At 39.7% G+C, this 18115-nt stretch overlaps 1 protein-coding gene and 1 long non-coding RNA gene across 7 annotated transcripts in view; one reads left to right on the top strand and one right to left on the bottom strand.

Annotated features, from left to right (window-relative positions):
• The window catches only part of LOC120095250 (uncharacterized), a 37338-nt gene extending 22490 nt beyond the window's left edge, over positions 1-14848 (top strand). The window contains exons 3-4 of one of the 2 annotated variants that reach the window (XR_015631525.1): positions 11578-11762; positions 14564-14848. This is a non-coding gene — a long non-coding RNA (uncharacterized LOC120095250). The remainder of the gene's footprint in view (positions 1-11577; positions 11763-14563) is intronic. The other variant, XR_015631523.1, reaches the window with a different exon arrangement.
• Tenm2 (teneurin transmembrane protein 2) overlaps positions 1-18115 on the bottom strand; it is a 1226262-nt gene that overhangs the window by 1038043 nt on the left and 170104 nt on the right.

The raw sequence follows: 18115 nt of genomic DNA on the forward strand, positions 1-18115 counted from the left end.
GCACCAGTGGAAGGGGAAGCCCTGGGTCCTGCTAAGACTGAACCCCCAGTGAACTAGACTGGTGGGGGGAGGGCGGTAATGGGGGGAGGATGGGGAGGGGAACACCCATAGGGAAGGGGAGGGGGAGGGATTAGGGGGATGTTTGCCCGAAACCGGGAAAGGGAATAACACTCGAAATGTATATAAGAAATACTCAAGTTAATAAAAAAAAAAAGTAATGTAGGATTTCGCAATAAAATAGTGGGTAATTTGAGCTGAGATAATGGAGATTTTAGAGCTGTAGGTATAAACTGGATCAAGCTGAAGACCTAAAAGATCAATGAAATTCAGAACACATCCTACACGTGAGAGCATATCCAGCCTCGAGTATGGAATGGTACGGAACATGGCTTAAAGAAGATGAATTTCTTGTTTGTTTGTTTGTTTGTTTGAGAATCAACACTTCCAACCTACAGAAAAGAAATGAAAACTCCTGCTAACTTTAGGGTTGGCAGATGCCTTTTTTTTTTGTCTCCAGCTGTCTGTGGTTTCCATGTCAGCACAGACATACTTACGCTGTAAAGCAGACAGACTGATTATGACCTGATAAGGAAGCTTTGGTGTGGTCTGATGAAAAACTGCCCAAAGCAGAGGGATGCTGAGCTGCCTGCCCATCACTCCTGCTTTCCCTAATCAGTTTAAAGTGTGGCTCGAACAGCTAACCCTTAAGATTTCCAAGTTCTCACACAGGTCTGTAGTTCCTGATGTCCTGACCCGTTCTTCTTTCAGGGACTCTGCTTCTCAAACACATGCCACATAATGGGTCACTGTTACAGGTGAATGGTCACCTCAGTCTCAAGGGACTTACAATATGGCTGAGAGACACTGAAGAGTGACACCATCACACGACTTAGAATGTGGCTGACAGAAACCGAAGAGTGACACCATCACAGGATGCTTGCTGAATGCTTGGACAGTCTTCATATGTGCTGTCATTTGATTGCAGATAAGGAACTTCTGTCTGGTGCTCTACAGGCTTCTTTATGCTAGGCTCTTCAGATAAACTAAGTTTTGATCTAGGTTGGAAAGAATGAGTAGCTGTTCGTTGGGTAGCTCAAGAGGCAGGGTTGTTCCTAAAGCAGACATGGAGACACAAGAAACTCTGGGTGACTGCCAAAAAGAGAGATCCAGAACTGAGTGTGTACCAGGGGAAGAAACAAGAGAGATTAGACACCACTCCACATTTGAACTTGAATCAGTAATCACACTAACAGCCTGTAAACAGCCAGAGCCAGAGAGGGATGAGAGGGGTGGACAGATGGACACTGGTCATAATGCATTCACGTGCATGAAGCAATAATCTTACAAAAATAACAATGCAAGTCTAATTTTATCTTGTGAGCATCTCTACTCTCTTCAACATAACTAAAGAAACCACAATTTTTTCCCCTGAGTTTGGAAGCAAACGTGCCAATCAAAAATACGTCAAAAATTCCATGCCTTTGTATTTTTCCAAACTCTGAGGCAGCAACATGAGTCGCAGAACTGTCATTACAACACTGTGGATGTTGTCTTAGACAACTTGTCAACAAAAACATGTTTTCTAACACAATTGTGCAGGTAATCAAACCTTCAAGGTGAAGAATTAAGGGGACTTTCTTTTCCTGCCGGTCACAGCGATTTCCAACTAGAGTCAAAAGCATGGACTGCCTTTCATTATCCTAGACTTGTGCTTTGAAATTCATTTCTCCACTGACAGCAGCTTCCAAGGATTAGCCAGAGTAGACTTAAGATTAGTGAGACATGTCTACTCCCTGACTCTGACTCTCTGTGTTCAACACCCTGGAAGAAGAATTTTGGAATTGTGAGAGAAGAATGATATAATTGTCTGGCAATGGGATACTTAGATATCTAATTATCAGCAGTAAAATGCTAAACCAAATAGTAGACACAGCCTGCATACTCGGTTTTGTTTTTAAGTGTATTAGCTTTTCACTGAATGTTTATTTGTAGATATGATTTAAATAACTGTTCATGTTAGTGATCCAAATTAACTGGACAGATGTTTGGGAGTTGAAACATCTACAGTAACAACTAAATTTCTCTTCAACAAAGATATTCTTTTAGAGCTTAACGGCACTTCGCAGACCCACTTTTGCCTCGAGCTCTTAATACTGTGAATTAGGGAGGACAAGGCTTCCACACACAGTAACTGCAAAGACTCTGGTCCTCGAGGATATTTTCAACAACAATTGACACAAAAACAAGATGTATTCATAGCAGGGAAGCCAAATACCTGAATGTTTACCTCAGCTTCTGAATGAAGAATGAAAATAAAATACCTAGTCCTCTGTACCATGAGTGGTGTGTGTGTATGTGTGTGTGTGTGTGTGTGTGTGTGTGTGTGTGTGTGTGTATGACTCATATGCCTGTAGAGTGTGCCTGTGTGTATATGTGCATGAGTGTGTGTTCATGTACTGTGTGCATGTTTTGGGAAGCAGAAGAGAACATCAGTTGGAGTTACAGACAAGTGTGTGCAGCTGTGTCAGGGCTAGGAACTGAACCTAGGTCCTCTGCAAGAGTAGGAAGTATTCTTTAAGCCTTCTCTCCACCATTAAGACAGCATAATTCTAAGCTGTAATCCAGTGTGCAAGCATAGCTCACTAATAGAATTCTTTCCTCCTAGCATGCATAGTGTCCTGGGTATGATCTCTAGTACAGAGGAAACAAAGACACAGCCAGAAAAATGGACTGTATCGGCTTTAACCTGATATTTAAATAGCTACTCTCAAAATGCTTTCCCTTTCATTACCCTAGCTTGAACTCCCCTGCATGTCATGATATAGGTTACTGTGGTGATGCCCACTTAAGACAGGAAAAATGAGGCTCAGATTTCTTTTCTCAGGATACTGCCTCAAGGAAATGGCAGCCATTATAGAATTTTGTTAGCTGCATTTCTTGTTCAATGTCATCACCTCCAAAAACTTTCTAGTTCTTCAAATGTTTGAATCTGTCCCTCCTTTAATCAGTATAAGAAATCGATGGACACAATGATCTATGAATGTCTGGATACTTGTTTCTCCTGTCTCTTTGCTAACAAAAATACAGTTATACTTAGAGAAAGATTTTGTACTAAGTATTCACCAGGTCTATCTTTAACTGACTTTATTTTAGTGTTTGCTTGTTGCAAATTGAACACACCATGCTCACTGGGATCTTTGCTATGTAGCCCTTCTGAAAATATCTGAGGCAACTAACTTGGAAGAAGAAAAATTCCATTTTAGGCTGTGGTGTTGAGGATTGCAGTCCATGACCTGTTTCTCTCATTGGCTGCAATGGGTGTAAAATCATGACAGAAGAGCACAGACACACAGAATCACCTTAATGATGAGCCAGGAGCAGAAAGGAGAGAAAAGGGCCAGGACCCCACTCTGAGGGCTTAAGGCCATCCACACCAAATCCATAGCACTAAACTGGGGACCAAGTTTTTAGCACATAAGTATTTAAGGCATATTCAAGATCTAGTCTGTAGCAATAAGTATCTTTTCTTGTTTTCACTTTTATTCCTTTGAGACTCTTGTCAAAGATTTATCTAAAGGAATCAGTATGGAAATGAGGGTTAGTATGTCCATGATGACATAGTTAAGGGAACATCTAATTTATAATATGCATGCAATCATGTAGCTGTCTACTGAAAGGAGACAACTTGTTGGTTCTAGACAGAGGTAGAGCCACAATATAGCAGGAATTTGGGCTATTGAATGACTGATGGGTAAAATCTATTACCCCTCCAACTTCCTCACCCTCTATCAGCATGCATTTGGACTGTTTGATTTGAGCAACAAATAAACAACTCTTATTTTGTTAAACCACCCAAATTTGTAAGTTGTTTATTATTGCTGTAGCCTATCAAATTTAATACAACATTCCATTATAAGCATCTAATATTTACAAAGGAGTAATATTCAATAGACTTTAAAATAGGGTCCATTATAAAGAGATTTTAATAAGTTATTCTAAATTGCTGATTCTGAGAAAACATCTAATGGGGGAAAACACAGGAACACAATGGTATACTTTCAAACATGGGCATAATCATAGTTTTTATAATCAATTGAATTTTCTATCATAAAAAGCTTCAGGTCATGAAAGATAAATTATATGAACTACATATTGCAATATGAAACTTGTATCAGGATATTCAGGACATACTAATAAGTAAAGCATGGATGGACAAACCTAATTTAAGTTAGTCCTGCTGAGTCATTCAAGATAGCTATCTATTCAAACTGAATATAATCCATTAGCATCAAAATAACAAAGTATCTTAAATTTAGAGGAATTTAGTTCTGTTATGAGTTTTATCAGCATGACACAAGGCTAATATTCATTTATCAAACAGTAAGGGCATTGTTTTGCACTCAAATAATTATCAGTTAATGAAGCTTAAAAAATAAGAGTCCCTCACATCCAGATTGAATTATTCTTTCTGTGGTGCTTACCCTAATAATCCTTAATACCTAAAATGCCCCCATTGTGAATGAGGTCAGTTTATGTAAGCTCAAAAACAATAGGATATTTTACCCTCTCAGCAAAATAGCAAGAAAATTAAAGCTCATTCACATAATTCAAAAACAGCGTCTAAGATCCCATTTGCATTGATGCCCTTTCATGTATAATGAAACTATTTTATTAGATAATATCTGGTGTCCTTTCAAAATAAAATTCATTGTAAAAATCAACCCATTTGGGGCTGGGGATTTAGCTCAGTGGTAGAGCGCTTACCTAGGAAGCGCAAGGCCCTGGGTTCGGTCCCCAGCTCCGAAAAAAAAAAAGAACCAAAAAAAAAAAAAAATCAACCCATTTGGCAGAGGAGAAAATTGAGTGCTGCCTAGAAGCCATACTGAATTTGATCATGATCACTGAGATATAGGCTCACCAAATTCCATTTGATGCTGCGTTATCGGTGGTTATTTTAATTCTTGCTTCATTATATTAACACAGGAGATGAGAGATAGTCTTTATTCTAAGCTGGAGTCGTTACTATACACTAGTGCACATCCTTTTTTTTGTTTGCAAGGAAGATTTTTCTTTTTGCACACTCAGTGCAATTGCACTTACGCATGAAAACAGAAAGCAACAGATATGTAATTATAGAAAGCCCTTGGAAGTTCTGAGCATCTAAAAGACTGAAAGAGGAGCGTGCTGATAGGCGCATCGATGACACCAGGAATTGGAGAGGACTGTACCTTCACCTGATCTTTCTTCCATCTCTCCAGAGAATTTTGCCTATGTATGCTGTGTCTACTGAAACCGTCAGAGTAGTTTTGTTTTGTCTCATTATACATACAGTAAAATACTCCAGAGAAAAGAGCCTTACTGAGATGTAACAGCCTGCTGGAATGAATGAAATAGCCAAATCTTCCCTGGGATACTGTTGTTGGGAGCACCAGACAGTGAGCCTGTGGTTAGCATAATCTACCATCCTCCTGGAAGCCTGATTATAGTAACAGTCCAAATCCCCAGTGAAAGGCACACAATCTAGTAAAATGTTCTATGATGGAAATGTCTACATAATGCATAACTGAAATATTCTGTGCCTCTCTATCATTAAGATTCTCTAGTTTTCTCTTTCCAGAAGGATCTTATTTTCTAAGTTTCTTAAACATTGTCTTTATCTAACAAGAGCTCACATATGAAGGGGAAAGAATATTCAACTGAAAAGGGTTAGCAGGATCATGGCCAACAATGACTTGCTGACTTAATTGAATGAAAGATTACTGTTTTCCCAAAGCATGTCTGGACAAATCTACTCTTTGAACTCTCTAACCAATATCTGGAATCCACAACAGGACAATAACCTGTGGATGGATAGTACCCACCCAGACACATTCAACTTATAAACATACCTACTTTTCACTGAAGATACCTTGGTTTAAGAACCACAACTATGAGGTAGGCTATGGTGACATATGCCTTTAATCCTAGCACTTGGGTGGCAGAGACATGCAGATCTATAGGTTTGAAGCCAGCCTGGTCTACAGAGTGAGTTCTAAGACAGTCAAGGCTACAAAGCAAAACTCTATCCTTAAAAGTTGAGCTCGTTGGGCTGGAGAGATGGCTCAGTGGTCAAGAGAGCTGACTGCTCTTCCAGAGGTGATGAGCTCAATTCCTAGCAACCACGCGATGGCTCACAACTATCTGTCATGGGATCTGATGCCCTCTTCTGGTGTGTCGGAAGACAGCAACAGTGTACTCACATACATTAAATGAATAAATAAATCTTTAAAAGGAAAGATGAGTTTGTTGATAGGTTGTGATAATACAGGAGGAAGACAAGCTGGAAGCCCATTTTATTCTCAAATAGAATTTTGTATTTGTTGCTCTTTCCTGATTGGCGTACCCCTCACAATAACAGAATCAATCACAAGTACCCAAAGTCTGAAAAAGAAGACCTTTTCCTTGTTCCAATTACAAATAAAATAAAAGAAACGTTGCTTTGTGTGTTGCTTAGGGTTTCCTTCCTTGCGCCCCGGGAAACATCTCTCTTACAAGTGAGTAGGCTTTGGAAAGAGATAATGCGATCTATTTAAAACTGCAGATAGGTTTTGGCTCATGCTCCTGTGTCCTGCAAGTTGGACCATATGTGAAATTCGAATGGAGATCACAGTGCTTCAGTTTACCAAGATTAAGGTGCAATTAGATTGGCTATTTAGTAATTTCAAATGTTCTCTATTAGGGGAAGTCAGTATTTATGAAATTTCTCAGTCATTTTTAAACAGCATAACTAAAGGAGAAAAATGCTTACACCTAAGAAATTAGACACTTAACTTTCGTGAGTTTATACTTACCAGTCTGTTATTCCTTAACATACAATAGCCCCATTTTTTTTATTTAAAACAATCTAAGTTTTAGTCCATATATATGTCCTTGATTTTTAATTTCTAATTGCTATTTTCTTTCATGTGTTCATTGTCATATGAGTGGACATATAGTTCACATATGTTTGTACATTTGAAGGACAGGGAACAATCTAAGGTGTTATTTCTTAGGCTTTATCTATGTCCTCTGAGGCAGGGTCTCTTATTGCTCTGAAGGTCACCTATTAGGCTGGACAAGCTGGCCAATAAGCCCCAGGGATGTGACTGTTGCTTATTCCTCAGTATTTGGCATTACAAGTATATGTCCCCTGACCTCAACCCCTAGCAGTTTTATATGAATGCTGAGGTCAAAGAAAAGCTCTAATGCTCACATGAAAGATATGTTGTATTAACTATTTTCCCAAGCTTCTAACCTTGTTTGCTCAAGATATTACACAGCTACTCCATATTTAGAAGAGGATAACAACTATACAACTCTCAAAGGACCAGAAGAAAAATAGGCAATTAATACAGGAAGAGAAATTTGTACTTACTATCTTCCTAAAAGACAGGGCATCATAGAGAGATTACGGTTTATGCTGAGTACCACTGTCCTTTAAGATACTTGTTTCTTTAAAAACCAGCCACAAATTGTAGGCAAACACTGTCTAGGGGTGACGTTGTGCTATACTAGTTTCCTGGTGAACACTTAGGTACGTCTTTATATTAACACATGAGATATACTGCAAAAAGACAAACACTTTTCTTTAAATAATTGTATTCCTCCTATACTTTATAGGTATATAAATGGATAGCCTGTTTATTCTTGGAACCCCTATTATGATTCCTTAGGCTACTAATATTCAAGGAACACAATTTGGCAATACAATTGTACTGAAAATACATGGGGCTTTAGAGTATGTTTCAATTTCTTACTGTTGACAAATGCTAGCTCCCTGACTTAGACAAGTTGCCTAACCTCTCTGGACCTCATTCTCATCTCAATAAATTCCACTGACATTTATTGATTGTATATGGTGTTTTACCATGTTTGCTAGGCACACGTCTGCTAGCTAGGCTCAAAGAGCCCTGCAGTTAACAAAACAGATGTGTATCACTCCTGGTAATTTAGGGTCAAGATGAAGAGAGACTCATTAAACAATACAGTTGTAATTAGGGTTGATGAACACAAGAAATCAGAGGAGGTAACTACACTAGATAAAAAGCCTGCGTTAACTGAGCGAACAAGGATGTTCTCTGAAGATATGACCAACAAATAAAGGAAAAAGAAAAAGGCATGAGAGAAGCATAGATCCAGCTAAGCAAACATGGCAGCAGAGGCAGGAGAGTATTGTAGAAAGAGAAGGAAACAGGAAGAAAGAGTGGCTGTGAATGTGAACTTCCTGAAGTGAAGAACAGGAAAAGCTCACCTTCCTGTGCTAGAGGGAACGCGAATGTTCAGCACAGGCTGCATGCTTCTCAGTCCTGTAGAAAGGCCTCTGATGCTTTTGCTGATGCAGAAGCTTAGCTGCATGGAGTTGGCCCTGCACTGCAGGGCAGTCGAGAGCTATTACAGTGAAGGCAGACATCTGTCCTGCTGGCCGGTCCTATATGGGCAGCCTCAAAACTCACCACCGGCTAAAGTTTACATCCCAGCATTTCCTGACTCCTGTTGGTAAAGCAGCATCCATAGAAATGGGAAGCCAGTTGAAAGATCATTTCTGGAGCAGATGCATTTCAGATTCCTCGGGCACATCCCTAAGCCATCAATTCACAACTCATATGGTTTGACGAAAGATTGAAAACTTGGGAATGAGTTTGCCACAGAGAAGTTACTGAAGGAGAATTCCACGCTCCTCATGGAACCCAAGGCCTGGAGCCCAGCTGTCTAGAGATTTCCACAAGTCTGGATTGACTATCAACAGAACTCTGGGCCTTTCTTACAGCTTTTAAATGGATACCCACTGAGACTATTCGAATGTCAAATGGATTAGACCCAGGATTGATTTTAGAAACAGAGCTTTTCTCTCTACCTGCAGCACCTCTCTGGTGATGGGGAGAGGATGCCTGTGAGCTTACCATATGGATCACCTCAAATGCTTAGATTCCATTGTGCCTGGCTTTCTAAATAGAATTGAAATGTGGAGGGCTCAGGGTAGAGGAAAGCCATAGACTAAATGCACAATTCAAGAGAACCTTGCAGAAAGAGAATACTGGCTTTAAAGCATTTGAAGACATGACATTCCTAAGGTCAACATCATGACTTTAAAACACACAATCCAATTTTGTCAAAACATACTTTCCATGCAAAGTAAAAGATGGTGGAAGATATTGCGTAATGAAATGCAATGTTTTTTTCTGACTGAATGTTTTTTTCTCAGAAATTCCTATGAGGAAACTCCACTTTCCACTTCCCAAGGAAATGCCTTTTGGACATTGATCCTCTAAGGAAGAAGTAGGTCATCAAAGTAGAGCTTCATGGTCAGATTAGTACCCTAGAAGATTAAAGGTGAAAATCTAGCTCACTTTTTCTGTCTCTCTGTCTGTCTGTCTGTCTGTCTGTCTCTCTCTCTCTCTCTCTCTCTCTCTCTCTGTCTCTCTCTGTCTCTCTGTCTCTCTCTGTCTCTCTCCTCTTCTTCTCCTCTTTCTCCTCCTCCTTTCCCTCCTCCTCCTCCTCTTCCTCCAACCATGACATGAGGTAATAACGAGAAGATGGCTTCCTGCCAATCAGGATGAGAACCATCATTGATTACACAGGTCAGCTAATGCTCTGATCCTGAGTTTTTGAGCAGCCCCAGAATTAGGAAAAAAACTGTCTTATTTGGGCTTTTAAATAGATGAACCTGAGAAAGAGCAGCATATAAACATCCAGGGCCATTCTGGGTGGTGAGGAACCGGACAACACTGATGTGAAATATTAACAGTGCTCACCTCTGAATGGACAGCATGGGTTGGGATAGAGAAAGGCTTTGGGCAGCTATAGTGTGGTGTTTGGCTAAGTTCTGTCTCCTGTCCTAGATGCTATTTACAAGGTTTCCCCTTCTCTAACAATTTACATGTGTACACACTCACGGAGTCTAGGTTCCCTTTTAAAATAAAATGACTTAATGGTGAACAAAACAATTAAAAAGCTAACAAGTTTGAGAAGATACGTGTCAGATATTAGAATCAAGCTCACTAGACAGAGAATAAACCCAAAGTCAAATGTTAGTCAAAAAATAGCTTCACGTTCACAAAATGACTTTATGTGTGGCCTATAAGAAATATATGTACAATGGGAATTGTGGCAGATTCACCTTTATTCCTGAACCTTTTTTTTCTTTCTTTCTGTGCATCATATGTGACTAGTGAAACTAGTAACTTACAGACCTCAGCTAATTTGTTGCCTAGTAGCTCCCATCACTTTGAGTTTGTAAGGCAGAACTTTATTGGTTACCCAATATTAAGTTGTTATCTTTGAGATCATATCATATGAGATGGCATATAAACAGGAAACATTATATAGACTGATAAGTTTGTGTTTATCTGTTTAGAATAAATAGACAAAACACACACACACACACACACACACACACACACACACACACACACACACACACACTCAATTAAAGAAAATGAGACCAGGAATTTGCAACAGAGAACAAGGTTGGGGTATGTGGATGGTGGGGTACCATGGAAAGCATAGGATGGAAAAAAAGGAAAGGGTAAATGATGTGAGTATAATTTCAAAGAAAAATTATTGTTATAAATGAAGAAGTTTAGACCCTGTAACTCTGTCTCTACACACAGTGTTGACAAGCTTGTCCTTGTCCTGTGTCTGCAAACACAGCTGCTCTGAGTCCATACACAAATGCTTCTGTCATGTCCGGGGGATCTTTTTCTTTTCAACAATCTTCTCGGAGCTCTGGCTTTTGAAATATTTCCTTTCCTCTTCCATAAAGTTTCCTGAGACTTGGTAGGAGAGTACATATGTCAGAAATGTACCAGTTGGGCCAAGCATTTTACCGTCAGTTATACTCAGCACCTTGGTCACATATCTTCACTATTTTCACTGTCACATTTGCATAAACCCTCCTCTTTGACTCGAAATATGTCTTGCATCAATCTATGGGTATACAGATAAGGATTTATAAGGCAGCTTGTACCATGTTCCTAGTTAAAGGTATTGGCAGTTGATGACTACTAGAGGAAGGGAGTCAGTTTCCTTCAGGGCACAGTTCACCTTAAGGCTCCCACTCTCCAGGAGATAGTCTCCTACGGCTGTGAACAATAGGTCTCCCTAATTAGACTTAGTGAATTAAAGGAGGACTGGGAGAAAGAGGGGATGTGGAGGAAGGAAGGAGGAGGAAGGAGTGAGGATGATGGAGGATGAAAAAGGAGAGGGAGGAGAAAGAAAAAGAGGAGGACATGAAGTTGGGAGGAAATGTAAAAGGAGATAGAAGGAGGGGCGAGGATTGGAGATGATCTAAATATGTTTTATTCATGCATGAAATGAACAAGAATAAATATGAATTTTACAAGGTACAGACGAAAACAGCAGCAGGAGGGTTTTTGGTGCTAATGAAATTAAACATAGATTGCAACACATTTGTCTGCAAATCAAGCTGAACAACCTTGTTTGTAAGGTTTTTATCTTAATTTCTAAGTAGTCGTCCCACAATGAAGCTGATGGGCTGTCAAATGATCACACCCAGGAGCGACCACACGTCCTGACTTTTCATTCGTCTTCTTCCCGCAGCTGCTCCTTATTCTGCCTGATGTGGCCTGAAAGAAAGAGTTAGGGGTCTGAAAATTCTGATTTTTCAAATAACTTCAGTTACAAAAATCCCCAGGCTTCCTCGTGGCCGCCATCTTTGCTTGTAAGGTAGCTTCTTTTCACACTCTTGTGCACCAGGGATCTTGTAGAACTGGGATGTGGTCCAGGTAAGTGTACCAATGGAAAGTATAAGTCATTAGCTTATGAGCAGAATAGAGCCCTCTATGAGAGAGGGATTATTAATAAATAGGTTACCCTCATTTCATTTTGATTTTATCTCTCTTAGAACCATGTAGCAATTTTCCTTTTTTTTTTTTTTTTGTATTTAGTAAAAAGAGGCTTTATGAAACCTAAACACTAAAGAACAATCTCAGGGTAGAAGGCATGCATTGTACTGTGTAAAAGAGACCACTGGGGCTACTGTATAAGATATTTTTCCTACTGTAACTGATTGCCAAATTATCACAGCGTCAAAGGCATGAGAGTCTACAAAACGGCTTTATTAACTCAGAATGCTGGCTTATTATGAATCACAGTGGCATGAAAACAAATGGTAACGCTTGGTTCACAAAGATATGTGGGCTTGCTGCAGTTAGAGGCAACACAATATTCATGTATTAGCAACCGATTTTACCACAGGCTCTGCTCTCTCTTTGATTTTAGACTTTTGTATATTACACAACGTACAAGCAACCTAAACGTTTCAGAGATATCGAGTGGTTTCAAGTCAAACCACGTGGAATCACAATTCTATTAGTTTAGGCAATAGTTTGAGTTATCATTTTATTCTGAATAAGGGCTTGACAGGACCAGGTATGTAAAAAGGGAAACTCATTTTTGTTCTCTTAGGTTTTCCAATGTGGGAGAATCACCTGGCTGGAGTCACATCTTTCCATGCCAATCCCCACAATGCTCTTCTAGTCAAATGTCATTCACCAGACGTGTGATGGCCTAACCTCTGGCATTTTAGTGAATGGTTTGCATGCACTAACAAAGGTTACCATCTGCTGTGAAGATTGAGATAGTAGGCTGTTAGGAGTAAAGGCTAACCAAAGGTGAGAGGACTTTTAGAGTTTTCATGGACGATTTCTATTACAAATTGGCCTCTGGTAGGAACAGCCATGAAGACATATGCCTTTTCCTCCTACCTTGCATGGTTGAAATGGGATACAATTCCTAGAAATCCTGTTCGCAATTCAAAGTAAGGCTAAATTGGAGGTGTAGGAATAGTCATTATCTGCTATCACCATATACCAAGCCTGCCATTTTGCTGGAAACAAAGAAAGAAACAAAGGAAGGGAGGAAGAAAGAAAAAAAAGGCACCTATATTACCAAAGCAGAGGTTTTTATTAATTTTAATTGAGAAATCTCAGGTATGTCCAAAATATATGCATATTTTTCTCTACAAGTCACATCCTCCAGAAATATATAAATAGACTGCTAGCAAAGTAATAAAGACACATGTTATTTTTATTCCTTAGCAACTAGACAAAACCTACTTGCCCCTTCACATCATTTGCCTACTAACCAGACATGTAAAAGTCATAAAATTAAAGCATTGCGCTATAACTATTTGCATCCATATTCAGGAGTGGCACGGGTAGCGGTTATTACAAAACAGAGCACAGGGAATCACTTACTGGAAACGAGGATGTAAGAAGGCCAGCACCACCCATCCTGCTCTATTTTACATGTGTTACATGAGTGCCTGTGTACTCTAAACCCTCTGCCGATTTCTAAAGCCCCCTTTTTTCCAAAGGGAATGCACAAGGGGCACATCAATATCAGAGATGGAGTTAAAAAGACACCTCTGGGTCAGTCAACTTGGTTGTCTTTCAGGCTTCTACATCATTCTTAGAATTCCACACTTACTTGGGGAAACTGCCCAGCTCTTAGTGTAGGAGTTTTGTGCCTGCAATTCCTTTTTAAAATCACTGGAATCCAGGCATCGCGTGGCACATGCCTTTAATACCCCCAACACTGGCAAGTCAGAGGCCAACATGGTCGACAAAGTGAGTTTCCAAAAAGTCTGAGCTGCATGGAAATACCTTGTCTCAAAAAATCACCACAGTCCTGATATCCTGTTTCTGGCAATGGCTATAGACTGGAAGCTGAACTCTACGTTCTGCTCTTTGTTGCTTTGAGTAGTGAATGCTCTGTTTGTTCCTTTGAAAGAGAGCCCAGGGCGAGCATTCAGCATACTCCCTACCTCCATGGATCCGGGACTTTTTCAATCACAAGTACACGATAATTTTCTTCTTCTTCCCTTTGGACAAGAAGTTCGTATATAGTTCAGGTTGGGTAGACTCCAGCCTCTGCTGTCCCAGTGCTTGGATGATAGGCGTGAACCAACGTATCCAGATCAGGAACACGAAGTTTTAAATAAATCTACTAATAACTGTTTACCATAGCAGATATGTCTTTGGCAGCAGGAGTATGGAGTTTCTTATCGAAACATCTTGGATATAAGACCCAACAGAACCTTGTTGGCAAGGTCTGGTCTCCACAGGATAAAACATTTTTGTATAGTACAAGGTGGCAGGAGATAGAACAAGTGACCATTTTTTGTTTTATCTTTCATACTGCTCTCTCCAACAGAACAGGAGCCATGCACACCTTGATAAATTCTTGATCTTAGATCCACAAAAATTGACCCCTTACACAACGAGTTTTCTTTGACACTTCATCAATGGTATCAAAGCAGAACATGGCATGTGTTTTGCTCTCAAGGGAGTTATTATATAATTAGGTTCATCCAATGAGAGACCATGAAAGAAAGATTACAAGGCAATCTGCATGACTTTTATGCTTTTGTAAGGCAAGCCAGTTTGGATAATTAATGGAATTAGTTTGACTCTACTGAACCCTTCCTGCGTGCCCATCCTTCCTCTGACGATTCTGAAGATAGTGATTTGTTTGTTCTTTACAGGAAATACATAAATTACATTCTTATGTTTCCCTACCTTAGAAATCAGCAAATCAAGAACTCATAAATTCAACAAGGCACAGTTCATACTGCCAGAAAATGACACAATGGTAAAACAGCAAAGAAGGACCAGTTTGAGTGCCATCGTGGATTGGAGCGAGCAGGCATTTTAATCTTGAAGAAATTTCCCAGTGGAAACGAAAGTGTTTTCTATTCTTTCTGGAAACATCTGATCTGTCATTGGTTTATCAGAGTGAGACATTTTTATTCACTATCAATTGAGATAATGTTCCAACTGTGTTTGATTTTAATTTTAAAAGCTGTATTTCTCAATACTGTGGAAATTTGAAATCTTTTGTGTTCTGAATCATCTCCTTCATTCACATATCCCATTCATGCCAAGTTTGCATAATTGAGCAAAGCAAAAGAGAGGTGCCATCGATGCTATAAATACCTGGGAGGTTCAGGACCCACCCGTGAACTATAAAAGGGTAAATATTTTTAGCCCATGGAAAAGATTCTCAACTTTTAAAATACATGTTCTAAGATAAATGTCATGGGCTAAATCACTTCAATAAATGTACTTTCTACGAAGAAAAGCCAGATCATTTTAAACCACACGTACGAGAGCAGAGTCACTTGTCATCTTTATCATTTAGAATTTGATTAATTGATTATTGACTGGCCACTCTGGTCTTGACAATATAAACAGAAATATTCATCTCTGGCAGAAGACCAGTATTCAGTCTCACTTCAAGCACAAAGAGAACAGGCCCCGGTATTTCACGAAACTGAAAACAATTCTCAATCATTTCCGAATTGGACCAAATTTGTTACCACTGTTTCTACAGCAGTCGCAGAAACACTGCTCGGGGGGATATTATAAGCTCACAGATAAAAACTGGCTTAAGAGTAGGTTCGAAACACATTAGAAACTACTATGAGTGTCAGGTACAACTGATAATCACATTAATTGCAACAAAGCTGGCCTTGGTTAGTCTTGTTTTTCAGCTTTCTATTAATTGAGTTAGACAGTCTTTTAACTCAATGTCAGAATGATCCCTCCATCTTTATTCTTTAACAAAAATTCGTGAAGATTTTGAAGTGTTTTCTTTAAAAATCCTAATATGTATACATACATATCATATATGACTATGAGTATTTGTTGTGATGTTTGGGTCCTTCAAACTTGTCACAACTCCGAAGTAGTCTAAGCCTTCGATTGTCCCCAAGAGTCAATGAGTTTAATCTCAGCAAAGCTGGACGCATTAGTTATTTTAGGACTGTTTTGGAGGTATGTGCTCATGTCTGACAGATGTATCCTTATCGTGAGCTACTGATGGAAAGACGCTTGAGTTTTGCACTTACAGAGCTAGGAGGAAGAAGCCCCATGCTCTGAGCGTGCTTTCCTGCAGACCCATATAATTCAACGTTGAGGCTTTGGATTCTAGTTTGACAGACTAGAAATTCCTCTTCTTAATATTTTCATATGATTACAAAATGAGTGCCCCTGTAGCCACTTCGTGCTGAATTCGCACACTGAGACAGAACCCTAACATGGACACAGACAGGCAATTGCTACCAGGATGCTATTTAAATCGGTATTCGGGGTTGGGGATTTAGCTCAGTGGTAGAGCGCTTCCCTAGCATGCGCAAGGCCCTGGGTTCGGTCCCCAGCTCCGGAAAAAAAAAAATAAATCAGATATGCTGCCTGCCCCGTCTTCGCTTTTTCAGCTCAGACAAGAGAGCAGACTCATGAAAAACGTTGTGCCCTATTCTATGCACGCTTTCTTGGGTAGAATAAGAAAACAAAATGGGTGTCTCACAAGCATGAAAAAGACAGCGGAGCAGCTTCAAAGCATGTATAAGGTCTTGTTTCACTTTGTGACTATTTCCTCGACAATGACTATCCCAACTGTTGCACGCACTGTCCCTGCCAGTGGCTCAACGTTCAGCTGCACACAGCACAACACATTGGCTTAACTATTAGGCCTCTCAATGGAGCATGCAGAAAAGCCACAGCCAGCACGATGCCTGGATGGCTCTGGCGTTTTTCCTTTTTACTGGGAGCTGCTGAGTGGAAAGAGAAAGAATAGAGATTTATTGGCTTCCCATAGAGTGGAAAACGGTGCAGTTCCAAAAGGCTTAAGGTACATTTTTAAAGAAAGAGAACAGCACTTCCCACATTCAACAGTAAGCATTTGGAATTTCAAACATGGCTTCTAAGTTGCAATCCTGTTCACGGGCTCACCCTTGAGACTCTTTCCGTCCCCTGTGCAGGGGATCAATCCTAGGGCCTCACACATGATAGGTAAGCATTTGGCCACTGGGTTATACCCACAGTCCTGGGTGGCATTTGCAAAAAAGAGTTTTTCCTATTTTCGTGAGAGAAAACCAAGGGAGAGAAAGCATTCTGTGGCCAGCTAAAGATCTTTTCATTGCTGTCCTTTAATTTTGCCATAGGTATCTGTCTTCTTTAAAGCTGATAGATCATAATTTTCTCCAACTTGAAAATGTAGTATCCATGACTTACTTTTATAAGAGGTTTTGAAAAAGTAGTATTAGTGACTTGTTTTTTATAAGAGTTTTTTTAAAAAAATCATTTTAAAATTGTGTGTGTGTTTGTGCACATGACTTCACTGTGTGTGTGTGTTTGCACATGACTGCACTGTGTGCGTGTGTGTGTGTGTGTGTGTGCACATTACTGCACTGTGTGTGTGTGTGCACAAGACTGCACTGTGTGTGTGTTTGTGTGTGTGTGTTTGTGCACATGACTGCACTGTGTGCATGTGTGTGTGTTTGTGCACATGACTGCACTGTGTGTGTGTGTGTGTGTGTGTGTGTGTGTGTGTGTGTACACATGACTGCAGTTGCCAGTGGAGTCCAGAAAAGGATATTAGTGCCCTAGCCTTAGAGATATCGGCAGATCTGAGTCACCTGACATAGATCTATGGATCCCAGCATGTCCCATCTGTAAGCACAAAATTGTGCTTTTAACCACTGAGATATCCGATCACTACCCCGAGTTTATTTTCTTTCTATTTTTAATTCATCACTGTTTGGCAGGAACCTCCAAGATTTCCTTTCTTATTCTCTGCTCTCCAAATATGCTTTCTAGAAATTGCCAATACACAATGATATCAGCTGGAGAAGAGGCTTAATAAAATAAAATTTAAATCCACAGATTGAGTGAGGAAAGCCAGGAGAGACTCTAAGGGTATTTTTTATTGTACTACCGGTTCAAATACCTGATGCAGGTTGAATTTTTATAAAGCGAGTTTGGGGGAAAGATTAGTACCAATTTCATAAGACCTTTGTGATGATTACATGAAATAATGCCCGTAAACGGCCACATTCGCCCAATCATTTCCTTGAAATGAAATTTTAATCATAATATGGATGCTTATTATATTAAACATAATTGAGCTTGCAGCCATCTCTGAAAACAAGCTCTTTACATTATCTAGGCTCCACATTGAAATCTTATGAGAACCTTTATAGGATTAGCCCTGAGTTTATCCAACGTGGGTTACTATTTTACCTAAGTCTCACATGAGATGTATGGCCTTGTGTGTGTTACTTAACCTCTACGTG

The sequence above is a fragment of the Rattus norvegicus genome, chromosome 10 (genome assembly GCF_021556685.1).
Source record: "Rattus norvegicus strain SHRSP/BbbUtx chromosome 10, alternate assembly SHRSP_T2T, whole genome shotgun sequence".
Lineage (NCBI taxonomy): Eukaryota > Metazoa > Chordata > Mammalia > Rodentia > Muridae > Rattus > Rattus norvegicus.